General features: G+C 39.6%; 1 protein-coding gene and 1 long non-coding RNA gene across 3 annotated transcripts in view; one reads left to right on the top strand and one right to left on the bottom strand.

Moving 5' to 3' along the window:
• The window catches only part of CELF2 (CUGBP Elav-like family member 2), an 814,981-nt gene that overhangs the window by 469,654 nt on the left and 332,779 nt on the right, over window positions 1-12,548 (top strand). The gene's annotated exons all lie outside the window — the stretch shown is intronic.
• Window positions 7,342-12,535, bottom strand: LOC144313856 (uncharacterized). Its single transcript, XR_013379465.1, has 3 exons — window positions 12,299-12,535; window positions 9,111-9,398; window positions 7,342-7,503 (listed from the first exon to the last, which is right to left on the bottom strand). It is a non-coding gene; the product is annotated as an uncharacterized LOC144313856 (long non-coding RNA).

Below are 12,548 nucleotides of genomic sequence, written 5' to 3'. Positions count from 1 at the left end.
CAAGTTAGTAAGTACTCCACAGGTTGGCATCTCTATTTTTAGAACACTGAGTTTCTACTCCTGCTTTATAAACAAAAAAATATATATATGCATCATAGTCTATTGTCCATGGGTGCATTATTTTCACTGAGACTCTTAGAAAACATAAGTATTTTGAGCAGCGCTGGCCACAGCTACTCCCCCTTTTTAGGGCTTCACTGATTTTATTGCATTTTGCACTCACCTTTTCCTGCTGAGATAGCATAGAAATAATAATAGCTAACGTTTTTGTGCACTTTCTATGTGTGAGGCATTGCGCCAAGCCCTACTCATGCATTTCCTCATTTAATCCTCTCTACTCTATTAAGCAGGTAAAATTATATTATTCTCATCTTAGGACTGAGAAAACTGAGACTTAACAGCAGCTACACAGTTCCTCAGGATTTAAACCTTGGCCTGTCACATTTTCAAGCCCCTGCTCCTGACTGCTTTGTGGACCATCTCTTCCACTTACTGGCACACTGGCCCTCAAAATTTTATGCACTTGGATCACACAGAAATCATCGAGAGAGGGGTAGGATGACCCAGAACCCTCCAAATGCATGCCCCTAATGTTATATTTCTCAAGTGACAAAACCAGCTCCCAAACTAATAGGAAATATATGAACCTGACTGTCTCGGGGGGAGGGAGGGTGCAGACTTGAGGTTAATCTAGCAACATCTGGGTTGCTGGAAGAAATGGCAAAATAGAACCCAGTCCTGCCAGGCTGACAGCCTCAAAGAAAGGGAGGGAGGCCAGAGTATGTAGCAGTGAGGTCCAGGAAAGTGCTCCTCCTCGGATCAGAGGATGTTAAGAAAGTATACCTAACACCTTCTTATTACCTTGTACTTTCAGCTTTGATCTGAAGGGAAGAAGTTGGTTCCGTCTCCAGACCAGATTCATTTTATGACCTGAGGCATATTCATTCAGGCAGCTGGAGTATTACATTTTCCCCGCAGCTATTTTAAAGCTAATTAATGTATCAAGCACTTTCCAGTTTTCCCATTCTTGTTCGTAACTACCCCCAAATCTTCAATTTCTAAAACGGTTTTGCTTTTGAAGTTACTTTCATTTCTTTGGGCCTACCAGAGCTTTCCTCAATTTTTTTTTTCATGGTGGAAATTTTATGGGAATACTGTGCTTCTCCATTTACACATTTAAATGGTCAAAAAGTATGTTGCCGGAGTTATAGGCTGAAGAAGTCCCTTACCCCAGCAGTTCTGCTATAGGAACAGGGTTATTAACCCCTCACTGACCCGAAGGCTGCATCTTAACCCGACAGGTTGGCTGAGGTACTGATTATCTCCAGGTTTTCAGAAGATAAATTCAGACATATAGGCTCATACAAGATGAGAATATTCAATAAAATTAGTGATACACTTGAATGATGTACTTTACACATTTTTTACTTTACTACCACCCATTCCCACATATGCACACGTCATAGTGAAATCAACTAAGGGTGTTTGGGGGGGAGGGTCTTCATAAGCGATATGTACCTAAGTTGACACTTCCTCCCTGACCGAACAGCGTACTTGAAGAGCGAACACATATATAGCACAACCGTTCCCCTGCACTCGGAAACCCAATCTACAATTTTTATTGTCTATAAATGCCCAATGCTCTGCTAGGTGCTATTGAAGATACATATTTTTTAATGTAGGCTTTGAACCTTGCCCTCAGTGATTTAAAAACCAGGCTTTCAATTTGCATGTAACCTCTGTGTTCAGTTACTGAGAGTGGAGCATGGAAGTCTCCTCTATGGGAGTTGGCTGATTTTTTTTTAAGACCTCAGGGATCGAGAGATCATGATAAGGAATAATAACACTTATGAAGTGTCTATTACATGACGGGCCCTTGGCATCTCTTCAATTATTTTATCTTTGCAATGTGCAAGTAAGGTTTGCATCAACCCTGCCTTACAGATGGGGAGGTGGGAAGCTTGTTCAAGGAACCACAGAGAGTCATTGAGTCGGAATTGGACTCTTGGCTCTGTCTTACTCTAAAATCCATCTTCTTTAAAGCACACTTGACATCTGACCATAAAATATAAAATTAAATAAAGTTTGGATAACTGCTTAATATGATCAATGTAGGCGGCCAAATAAACTAGAATCTAAAATAGGTATTTTGCTTTGACTAATTTGGCTTATTTAACCATCTTACAGTTACAAGTTAATTGTAAAGTCTCTAAATTACTTTAGGTTATGTGGACATAAGCCTGATGCTGTTTTATTCTGACTCTAATTATATTTAATTTCATATTCCTAATAGCTCTTGTCTAACGGGTGTCCTAGAGGATAGGGAAAGGTATATTTTCAGCTTGCCCTCGGTTGTGTATGTTCAGTAATCCTTAGAACAGGACATGTGTCCTCCTCTAAAGACACTCCATTCAGAAAAGTCAGGCTTACAGATACATTAGGAAATGATTTGCTCACAAAACAACTCTTCTCTCTTAAAGGGATTCACCACAAATTTTGTTTAATCAGTCAGACTCTCTAGTATATTTAATATTGTATTTTAATAAATGAATGTCGATGACACTTCCTTTAAGAAATATTTCTGTTGTGTTAAGTGGGGCACGTCTGTCCCTAGAATTGATCAAATGTTTGTCCTTACGTAGAGCACAAGATACTCTTTTCATGTGATCTCATTCATTCTTGTAATAATTTTCACAGCAAACAGGGACAAATGCAGAGATGAAGAGAGCCAGGGGTGTGAGTGTGTTCACCCAAGTTTATTCCAACGACCAACATTGCAAACCTTATGAAACTTTGGGAGGAAATGTAGTAATATGTTGCCCCCACTCCTTCCCCATCTCCCAAAGAAGCATTTGGGAATTAGGTAAAATTTATTCTATATATAACACATATGAAGATGTTTAAACTGTAATTGCGATTTGAAGGAAATGTTCTTCCAGCGGAACGAAGATTGACCTACTCAGGAATATTAAAATGTACAGGGGTTCACATTTTTGTGATAGCATTTTATCATTTTGAAGACTTATTCTTAATAGACCCCCACATTACATTTCAGTAAAGTGGTTTCATTTTCTTTAACAACCATTAATAGCTATTAGAGGTAAAAAAAAAAATAAGGCTTTATATAGATCATTAAAGTACACTTAAGTAATATGTAATTGACAATTAAATCAGCATGGCAATGCATTATCATAAGTTTGATAGATCTGCCTTTTCTAAAGTACCTAGAAGAAAGGGCCCTTTGTAAGACGCCCCACTACAGACTATTCTTGCTCTTTAATTGATCACAAAGAATACATTGTGTTCTTGGTACATGTATGTATGTGCTCGGTAATCATCTTTATACAAGTTTGCTTTTGTGAGGATTTTGATGCAGTGTGTGGGAGCTGAGTTCATGCTAGAAATAGTGTTCTTGGCAAGATTTGGAATTAGCAGCAGCCACCTCTAACCCTGACTCTTTTGTTATCATAATATGTAAAATAGTTGGAGCTTTCTTTCCACTCTGAAAGCCCAGCATCCCCATTCTCTTTCCTTCAACGTTCCTTCACCACTCTGAAGTGGTGAAGCATAAATGTGTGGTCATGAGGCTGGGTCCCGGTGCTACCAAATGATAGCCACACTGATGATGTGTGCCCCTCTTTCTGGGCAGCCAACGGGCATTGACCTTATCCTATCAAGCCATAGAAGAAGCATGTGGGCCATGTTTGGGAAATTAGGACTCTTACCACCCACACCACCCCCAGGAAATATGTGGACGTACCATCCAGAAATTCTGGTTAACACAGTTTATACACTGATATCAAAATATAAACACATAACTGCATTCGAGAGGGAATTCTAATCATTCCCATATTTTTCCCCAGGTGAACCTTCTAAAAACTTTAATTGATTAAGTCCCACTTTTCTTCATTTCCTTATACCTATAGCAACAATGGAATTTAGTGTCAACTTGAAGAAATATAGAATATATTCTCTGTATTTCAAGCTATGAAGAAGGGAACAAATTCAAAAGATTAATTTCCATCTAATTTGCCAGACTCTGAGATAGGTTAACGTACCGATAGAGTTCCACCCCCCCCCCCACTATCTTATTTAGGTATTTCATAATCTGGACATAGTCAAGTTTAATGTGAGTCTGATTAATCTTGGAAAGATTTATCTGCCTTACTACATATTCCTACTATTATTTAATTTATGGGTTTTATGGGATTTTATGTGAGATAAATGTATCACATTAAAAGTGAAAAAGCATGATGGGTGATTTTTAAGTAGTTTTAAAAATATTGAGATTAGTTACATATTGATACCCAATTAGCAGAAATTAATATTTTAATTTACCTAGGAAGGAGAAAGGAGTCTCCTATAATCAGAGTGAGTTTCTTTATGCTGTAGTATAGTTCTATGCACATGACAACTTCTGGGTGATTTTTTAAAAATTAAGTGAATTAATGAATTCAAGGAGTTTAAATCACACTGAACGTGACTAGGGCACAGCTGTACTGGGCGATTCAGCTGAACTCTCCATTCCTACCTCACTGCAGCCTGGCCAGTCTGGCTGGAAGGAACATGTGAGATAGGTTCGCAGCCAGAACCCCAGGGGCCATGCATTCCTGGTGCCATATATGAAGGGTCCATATGAGATTATTAAAGAGAGGCACTGCCCTCACAGAAGGGCCCCTGTCCTGAGGACTTTCAGCAGTAGTAGGAAGGCACAAATCCAAGGGATAACTGATGAATATGTCAAGAGAATGCTGTGGAACTGTATAAATTGCTTATTTTATGGGAAGAAGCTGAAAGTCACTGATTTTCTGAGCGTCGGCCATGGACAGACTTCTTGGCAAAGGTGATCTTTAATTTTCCAATCCCGCCATCTCAATTTGATTCTACTACTTGAAACACATTTCATGGTATTAATGAAAGAAATTAAGATTGGCAAGACTATGGAGACTCCTGACTGCAGAAACCAGGCAGCAGGGTGGCCGGTAACTTTAATGCCTCTGGTCAGTCGGCAGTGAAAAGATGCTAACACACCTAGTAGTGCCTCAAACCTCACTATTTTTTTTTTTTAAGATTTTATTTGTGTGTTCATGAGAGACACGGGGAGACAGGCAGAGACACAGGCAGAGGAAGAAGCAGGCTCCCTGCGGGCAGCCCAATGCAGGACTGGATCCCAGGACCCCGGGATGACGCCCTGGGCCGAAGGCAGACACTCAACCACTGAGCCACCCAGGCGCCCTGAAACCTCACTAATTCAAAACAGTCTCCGAAAATTGGAGAATTTCCCAAATGTAAACTATATTTATAAATATTGTACTAGGGAGGCCTGGGTGGCTCCGTGGTTGAGCATCTGCCTTGGCCCAGGGTGTGATCCCAGGGACCCAGGATTGAGTTCCCCATCGGGCTCCCTGCATGGAGCCTGCTTCTCCCTCTGCCTGTGTCTCTGCCTCTCTCTCTGTGTCTCTCATGAATAAATAAATAAAATCTTTAAATAAATAAATATTGTCCTAAACTAAGGCACACATATACTACTTAGCTAAATGAAGTATGTTAAATGAAAACAAATATGTCACAAGAGGGCTATATTAAATGTACTTTCTAAACTTTAAAATGGTAAGTTATGTCATTAAAATATTTTAAATTTGGGGCACCTGGGTGGCTCAGTGGTGCTTCTCCCTCTGCCCGTGTCTCTGTCTCTCTCTCTATGTCTCTCACAAATAAATAAATAATATCTTTTAAAAAATTACTTTAATTTAAAAATTTCACCCAAAAAAAATTACATATTTGGTGGGATTTCTCGTTACAATGGTGCTTTGACATATGCCCCCTGACATAATTCAAAGGTAGACTACATTAAAAGAATAATCTTCCACAACCGATTGTGTTTGTGCCAAGAATAAAGAGATGTTTTTGTTTTAGAAAATCCATTAATATAATACATCACCTCAGCAGGTCAATAAGAAAGAAAATGATCTTACACAGTAATTGAATTTAAATTAAAAAATATTTTAAGGGGATCCCTGGGTGGCTCAGCGGTTTAGCGCCTGCCTTCGGCCCAGGGCGTGATTCTGGGGTCCTGGGATCGAGTCCCACATCAGGCTCCCTGCGTGGAGCCTACTTCTCCCTCTGCCTTTGTCTCTGCCTCTCTCTCTCTTTCTGTCTCTCAGGAATAAATAAATCTTAAAAAAAAAAATTTAAGAAGGCACACAATAAAATTAAACCCTAATTCCTAAGGGGGTGGGGCCTCTTAGAAAACTAGGAACTTTTAAAACTTAATAAAAGGCAAGTATTTTAAGCCAATTATTGGATGAGAAATGAGCAAGTTTGCAAATTATCATCATTCATTAAATGATGTTCTGGAAGTTCCGGTCATAGCAATAACATATGGAACTGAAATACTGATATGCTAATTAGAAACAAAGATGAAAAATGTATCATTTTGCACATGGCTTGAATATAAACATGAAAAAACAAGGTGGTCAGTGAAAACCTCTAAGAATTTAAGGAGTTTAATAAAAAATGTTTTAAATAAGCAACTTCACTAAAAATCAGTAGTAACAGATGAGAAAACTTTTTGAAGAAAATATCAAGTCCTCCCTGAGAGAGAAATAAATGAAGATTTTAGTAAATTTAAGAATTAACCAATATTTCCAGGTGGAGAGAGCAAATATTATAAAGATGTTCAATTTTCCCAAATATATCTAAGTTTTCCATTCAAATACCAATTAAAATCTCAGTGGAAATTTTTCAAATGGACATGTTTGTTCCAAACTTCAACTTAAAGTTTCCTTTGCACAGAAAGAGTAATAATGAGGGTATTTGCGATGCTGGATGATATAAAACACAGCTACCAAGTTTTCCGCTTAAAGGAATGAGATACCAACATAAGAAATGACAGAGAAACTCAGTAGCCCTGAATCTAACACATAAACACACTCATCATACCCTAAAAACCATTGGGAAAAGAAGGGATCACATAATCAATGAGGGCAAAACTGCCTGTTTGTGAAAGACAGAAAATTCAGGTTGAAACTTACTCTCTAAAATGATTCCAGATGAACCAAATAGTAAAAATAAAAATCAACAAAACACAAAGGCAAAGATTAATCTACTTTTAGGGTGAGCAAGACTTTTGATGTAAAAAATAAAATGATAAGGAAATTATTGAAATATTCAGTTATATACAAATATTAAAATTTAGTACCAGGAAAAAAAATTCCTTTTTTAAAAGAGAATTAAAGTACAGAAATATATGTAGAAATGGTACAACTCATTGAAAAATCACTAGTTTATGACAGAGGCACATGAACTGACCAAGCATAAAAGAAGACAAATGACAATTAATATTAGGAAAAGTATTTATCATCAGTAGAAAGAAATGCAAGTAAAACAGTGAAGTAACACATTTCACTCATATTTGCAAATTTAAAATTAAATATTAGTGTGTTTGGGAGAATGCTGAATCGTGTACTCTTGTCCTGTGAGGGAGTGTCAACTGTTGCAAACCTGCAAAGCAATTTGATAATATATGTTAAGAATACCCATTTCCCTTCTCTCAAAAGAAAATCAGAGATGCTCATAAACATTTATATTAAGAATTCTTGAAAACAAAAACAACAAAACAAAAAAGAATTCTCATTTCAATGTTATACGTGAAAGTAAACATTGAGAAATTATTAGATGTTATAAATATCTAACCTTAGGAAAATAGTTAAATTATAGGAAATCAGTAAAATGAAATGATGTGCAGTCCTGGAACATATTTTAAAAAATCATTACTTATAGGAGAAAAGCTGCTCATATTGTGAAAAAAAAAACAGGATGAAAAATAATATGATCAATACAACCCAAATTTTATGTGGAACGATGAAGTATATGCATTGAAAATGACTAAAAAGAAATTAAAGTCAAAACAAAAGTCAAACAATTCTTTTTTCTTGTCAGATTTAGGTGATGATAATTTTTCCTCTTTATGCTTATATATGTTTCTGAGCAACATTGTGAACACGAATTGCTTTTATAATCATTAAAAATAATAAATGCTATTTTTTACAAGAATTACATTGTATGTCCAAATTATCACTAAATCTGAGTTAATGACATCTAAATTAAGAACATTTTAATGGTAAAGTTTTAATAGTATAATTTTATATGCTCAGTGGGAATTCAGTATATTATATTGATAAGTTTCATTTATAGCAAGATGCTAAATATAGACTATAAAAAGGAAATTATTTTCCAGAGATTTCAGGATAAGTAATTGTTACAAGTTTTATTTCAGCCTGAAACAACCTGGAAGCAGGATTCAGTATAGTGCTCACATCACATCGACCCACCTGTTTTTCTGTGTATGTCAACATGGCTTGGGTACCAAGAGTTTGTATTATCCATAGCTTTGTACAACCGTAATAATGGCTTTGCAGAAGTTCCGGATCAAGGCTTCATTTATAGAAATGGGAGTGAAACACATTCAGGTCCTTATGCCATTTTTTGATGTGTGTGTGTGTGTGTGTTTGTTGGTTTGGTGTAGTGTGTGTGTGTTTTCCTATGCAGTATTCCTTTTGAAGTTCAGAGCTTAGGCAGAGAAAGCCTGAGTTTGGCGGGTATAACTTTCAAATGCTTAAAACAGCAACTTTAATCTCAAGTTATGATTGACACCAAGCAAAATGCAGACTCCCTTTGTTCTCCAAAACACAGAGGAATGCGCGTGTGTATCGGTGATGGTGGCTGTGCACGTGTGCGTGCATGTGTGTGTGTGTGTGTGCTGTTTAATGTAGGAAAAAGGTTTGAAAAGTTCAACCGCAGACACTAATGAATTTGGCATCCTTCAAGATGTGTCTCGTAAGGAGCAATTCTAATGACAGGCCTGTGACACATGCTCTAAGGGAATGTGACAACAGTCCCAATTGAGAGGACTGCTGCTGCGGAGACCTGCTTTCAGCTCCCAAGCTCTGCCCTGGGGAGAGAAGGCTGTATAGGCCTCTGGTGACCAGGCTGAGAGCTTCAGAGATGGCATCACACAGGCCTTCCAATAACAACAAAAATGATCCATGGATCAAGGTGACCATACACTGCCCACATCGGATTAGATCATTACACAGAGACAAGGTTACCTGAAGGAGAAGTAGGAAAGTTGTTCTTTCTAGTAATTTTGTTTTCTGATTGTTTTTGGAGGAGGTTCGGGCTTTTTATCATTGTCGATTTCCCCAGTAGTACTACGGTGGCTAGTGGCTACAGATGGGCACAGCATCTTTGGTTGCAACCTGCCCCCAAAGATTTATGAGGGTTACAGTAGGAAAAAAAAAAAAAAAAAAAAGAAAGAAAGAAAAAGAAAAGAAAATGCTTTTTAAAGATGACTTGAGTCACATGGAACCTCTGTGGCCTTTTGAGCCTTTGATCATCTGAAAATAAAAGGCAGATAACTTTTGATCATACAATTGTTCATGGACCATATTATGCTTCCACTTGCTTCTAGACTCCTCTCCCCATTTCCACCTCTGCTAGTTTCTACTTCCTAACACCCCTCTTCAATGCCTCTCTCCATTATAGTTCTTTGAACATTTGGTCATTTTTTAAATTTATTTTAGTATGCAATAAGCATGTATTGAACATCCACCATGTATCAGGCATCTTAGTAGGCATCAGAGATACAAAAATTATCATCATGGCCTCTAGTCTCAAGGAGCCAACACTCTCTAATTGAGGCACAGAAAAGAAAACTAAATCACTAGTCAGTTGCTACAAAAAGCTGCATATAAATGATTACACAGTATGGTGGCTTCAACAATACACATTTCTTCTCATACTTAAGGGTCTTCAGGTCAACCGCAGGCTAGCAGGTCTAGGTTGGGTAGCTCCCTTTCAGGTTGTGAGTCAGCTGTGTTTGGCTCCAGGCTGTGGGTGGGGCTCAGATCTTCTTCATTTGTGTTTGTTCTGAGGCCCAGTTGGAAGGGGCAGCAGATTCTCCCAGGCATGCTTTTCTCATGACAGGTCACAGTATAAAGACCCAAACTAAACCACATAAGGACATTTAATATAGGTCTGCTAACATCTTGACAACTGAAGCAAGTCACATTGTTAAGCCCAATGTCAACGGAGTAGGGAAATAGATTCCATCTACTCTAGTGCGTCACAAGGCAACATGGTAGAGGGAGGGCAGGAAGACTTGGCAAAATAATCTCCCACAATCAAGTATGATAAATGGTATAAGAAGTATATCCAAGGTTTCAAGGAAGCACAGAAAAATATCTTAAAGGAGGGATATATGAATCAAGAATTGACCAGGCAAGCAAAGCCAATAGGATGGATAGGTAGGTGATAAATGGAGGGATGGATGGATAGATTGATGATAGATAAATGTTAGTAGATGATAGATAGATAGATAGATAGATAGATAGATAGATAGATAGATGATAGATAGATGATAGATAAAAGATGCATACATAGTTGTTACGGGGGGAAGGGGGGTTGACTTTACACAGCATGGGGAAGCACTCTCTAGGATTTTTCTGCATCTGATGATGGAACTTGACCTTCAAAGACCAAATAGTCAAGAAGGAAAAATGGATGCAAAGTAAGGGAGATCAAGAGCAGATTGGAAGCCACAGACACTGAATGTTTGTGTGCAAAGATGGACTGAGATGTGTGTCAGTTCTTGTCGCATTTGCATTGGGGACCTTGATGATAGAGGTAAACGTACACCTGGCCCAGAGCTCAGGGAGGATCTGGAGAAGGCAGAGCAGGTGCGGGCTCAGCTGCCACTTCACACCAAGGAGGCAGGTCAGCACATCAGCAAAAATGTGCGCGAGCTACAGAATGACTCTTGCTTCCCTTCTGTCCTTCACATCTCCCTATGGCTCACCCTAACCAGAAACATTAAAAGAATAAGAAATAAAAGGAGGTGGAGGAGGAGGAGGAGGGAGAGGAGGAAGAAAATTGAAAACCTGGGACATGTAGCTGAGCATAGCCTAGTCGATACATTACACAGCCAACACAAGGGAAATCTAATCCAACTACTAGAAAGAGTAAATTAGAAAATGCTTCCTGGGAAGGTGATATTTGAACCAAATCTTTAAGGGTTAAGCAGGCATTAACCAGGAAGGAGGAATAACCATTTAGGCAGGTACAATGCATGAGAGAGGCTGAGACTCAAGAATATGGAAGGTCCTGGCATGGAAGCACGGTAGCCAACGCCTGCAAGAACACGTCGTAGCCAAAGTTGGGTTTCCCTTGCAGCAGCAAAGGAGAATGCACACCAGGGGTGTGATGGCACGTCTCAGGGAAAGAGCTGAAAGTGGCTGGTTATAAAAAAAAAATAGAAGTTGTGCACATGCCAAGGAGGTTTAGGGACGAAGGAGTCAGTTCTCATTGGCTGTTTTTGAGACATGTTAGCATTGTTACAGACTGAATCATTCTCCACGCACCCCCACCCCCCCATCCATGTGCTGAAGTCCTAACACCCAGGACGTCAGAACGTGACTGCATTTGAAGATAGGGCTTTAGAGTAGGTGACAGAGGTTAACAAGGTCCTAAGGGTTAGATCCAGTAGAACTGGTGTCAGAAGAAGAGAAAGCAACACCAGGGATGGAAAGCCACGTGAGGGCACTGAGGGAAGGTGGCTACAAGCTAAGGAGATGGGTGTCTGGAGAAACCAAGCCTACCAACACCTTGGTCATGGACTTCCAACCTCTGGAAGAACTGGGAGAAAACAGATTTGTGCTGTGCAAGCACCCCACCCCCACCCCCCAGTCTGTGGTATTTTGTTACAGCAGCTCCCACAGACTAATACAGCTACCCCGGGAGCTTTCGTCTAGAAAACAGGAACATGAGAGCAGAGCTAGTAAAGAAGCAGTTGGAAGAAGGGATATGTCATTATTTTTTGCAGTTGCAATGTCTTTGTCTTTCTCTTGTTCCACGTGGTCTCCAAGTCTGGATATTTTTATATCCTGTGAGAGTTGTTTGTGTTTAGTTGGGAACATCACGGCCTACCTGTCAGCTACCAGCTGCCGGAGCCGATCTCCACCTTCCCATTGGCATATGCGGAGAGCGGTCTCACTCACTGATCCAGAAATTACACGGAGCCTCCAGTGCTTATTTTGTTGAATCCAGATGCCTTTGCTCGGTTTCCCCAGATTCCCAGCCTCTGGCCTTGCGCTTCCGAGTTTCTGTTCTTCCCTCACGTTCCCCAACACTTGTGCTGTTCTCCCCAGACTTTCCCTTCGCCCGCACCCACAGACTGTCCTCACACTGGTCTCCCCTGCTGGGGGTGTCCCCAGCACATCCTCCCCCAGAGCCAACATACCTCCCCAGATCCTCCAGGAAGGACTCTCCCATTACTCTAGCCACGTCTTGCCATGTCTCCTTCCTTCGAACGCCTAGGAAACATCACAGCAGTAGGCCCTGTATTGTGCTTTGCTCCCCTGTCTCCCCTGTGTCTCTAACAGCACTGTCCAATCCCCGAGGGCAGGGGCCCTTTCTAGAAGCTCTTTTGAATTCAGTTGTAGGTAATTACATCATAGTCCTCCAGATACCAAGAGGTGTGGTTGGCTTAT

Source organism: Canis aureus, chromosome 5 (genome assembly GCF_053574225.1).
Source record: "Canis aureus isolate CA01 chromosome 5, VMU_Caureus_v.1.0, whole genome shotgun sequence".
Taxonomy (NCBI): domain Eukaryota; kingdom Metazoa; phylum Chordata; class Mammalia; order Carnivora; family Canidae; genus Canis; species Canis aureus.
This window is presented reverse-complemented; position numbering and strand designations above follow the sequence as displayed.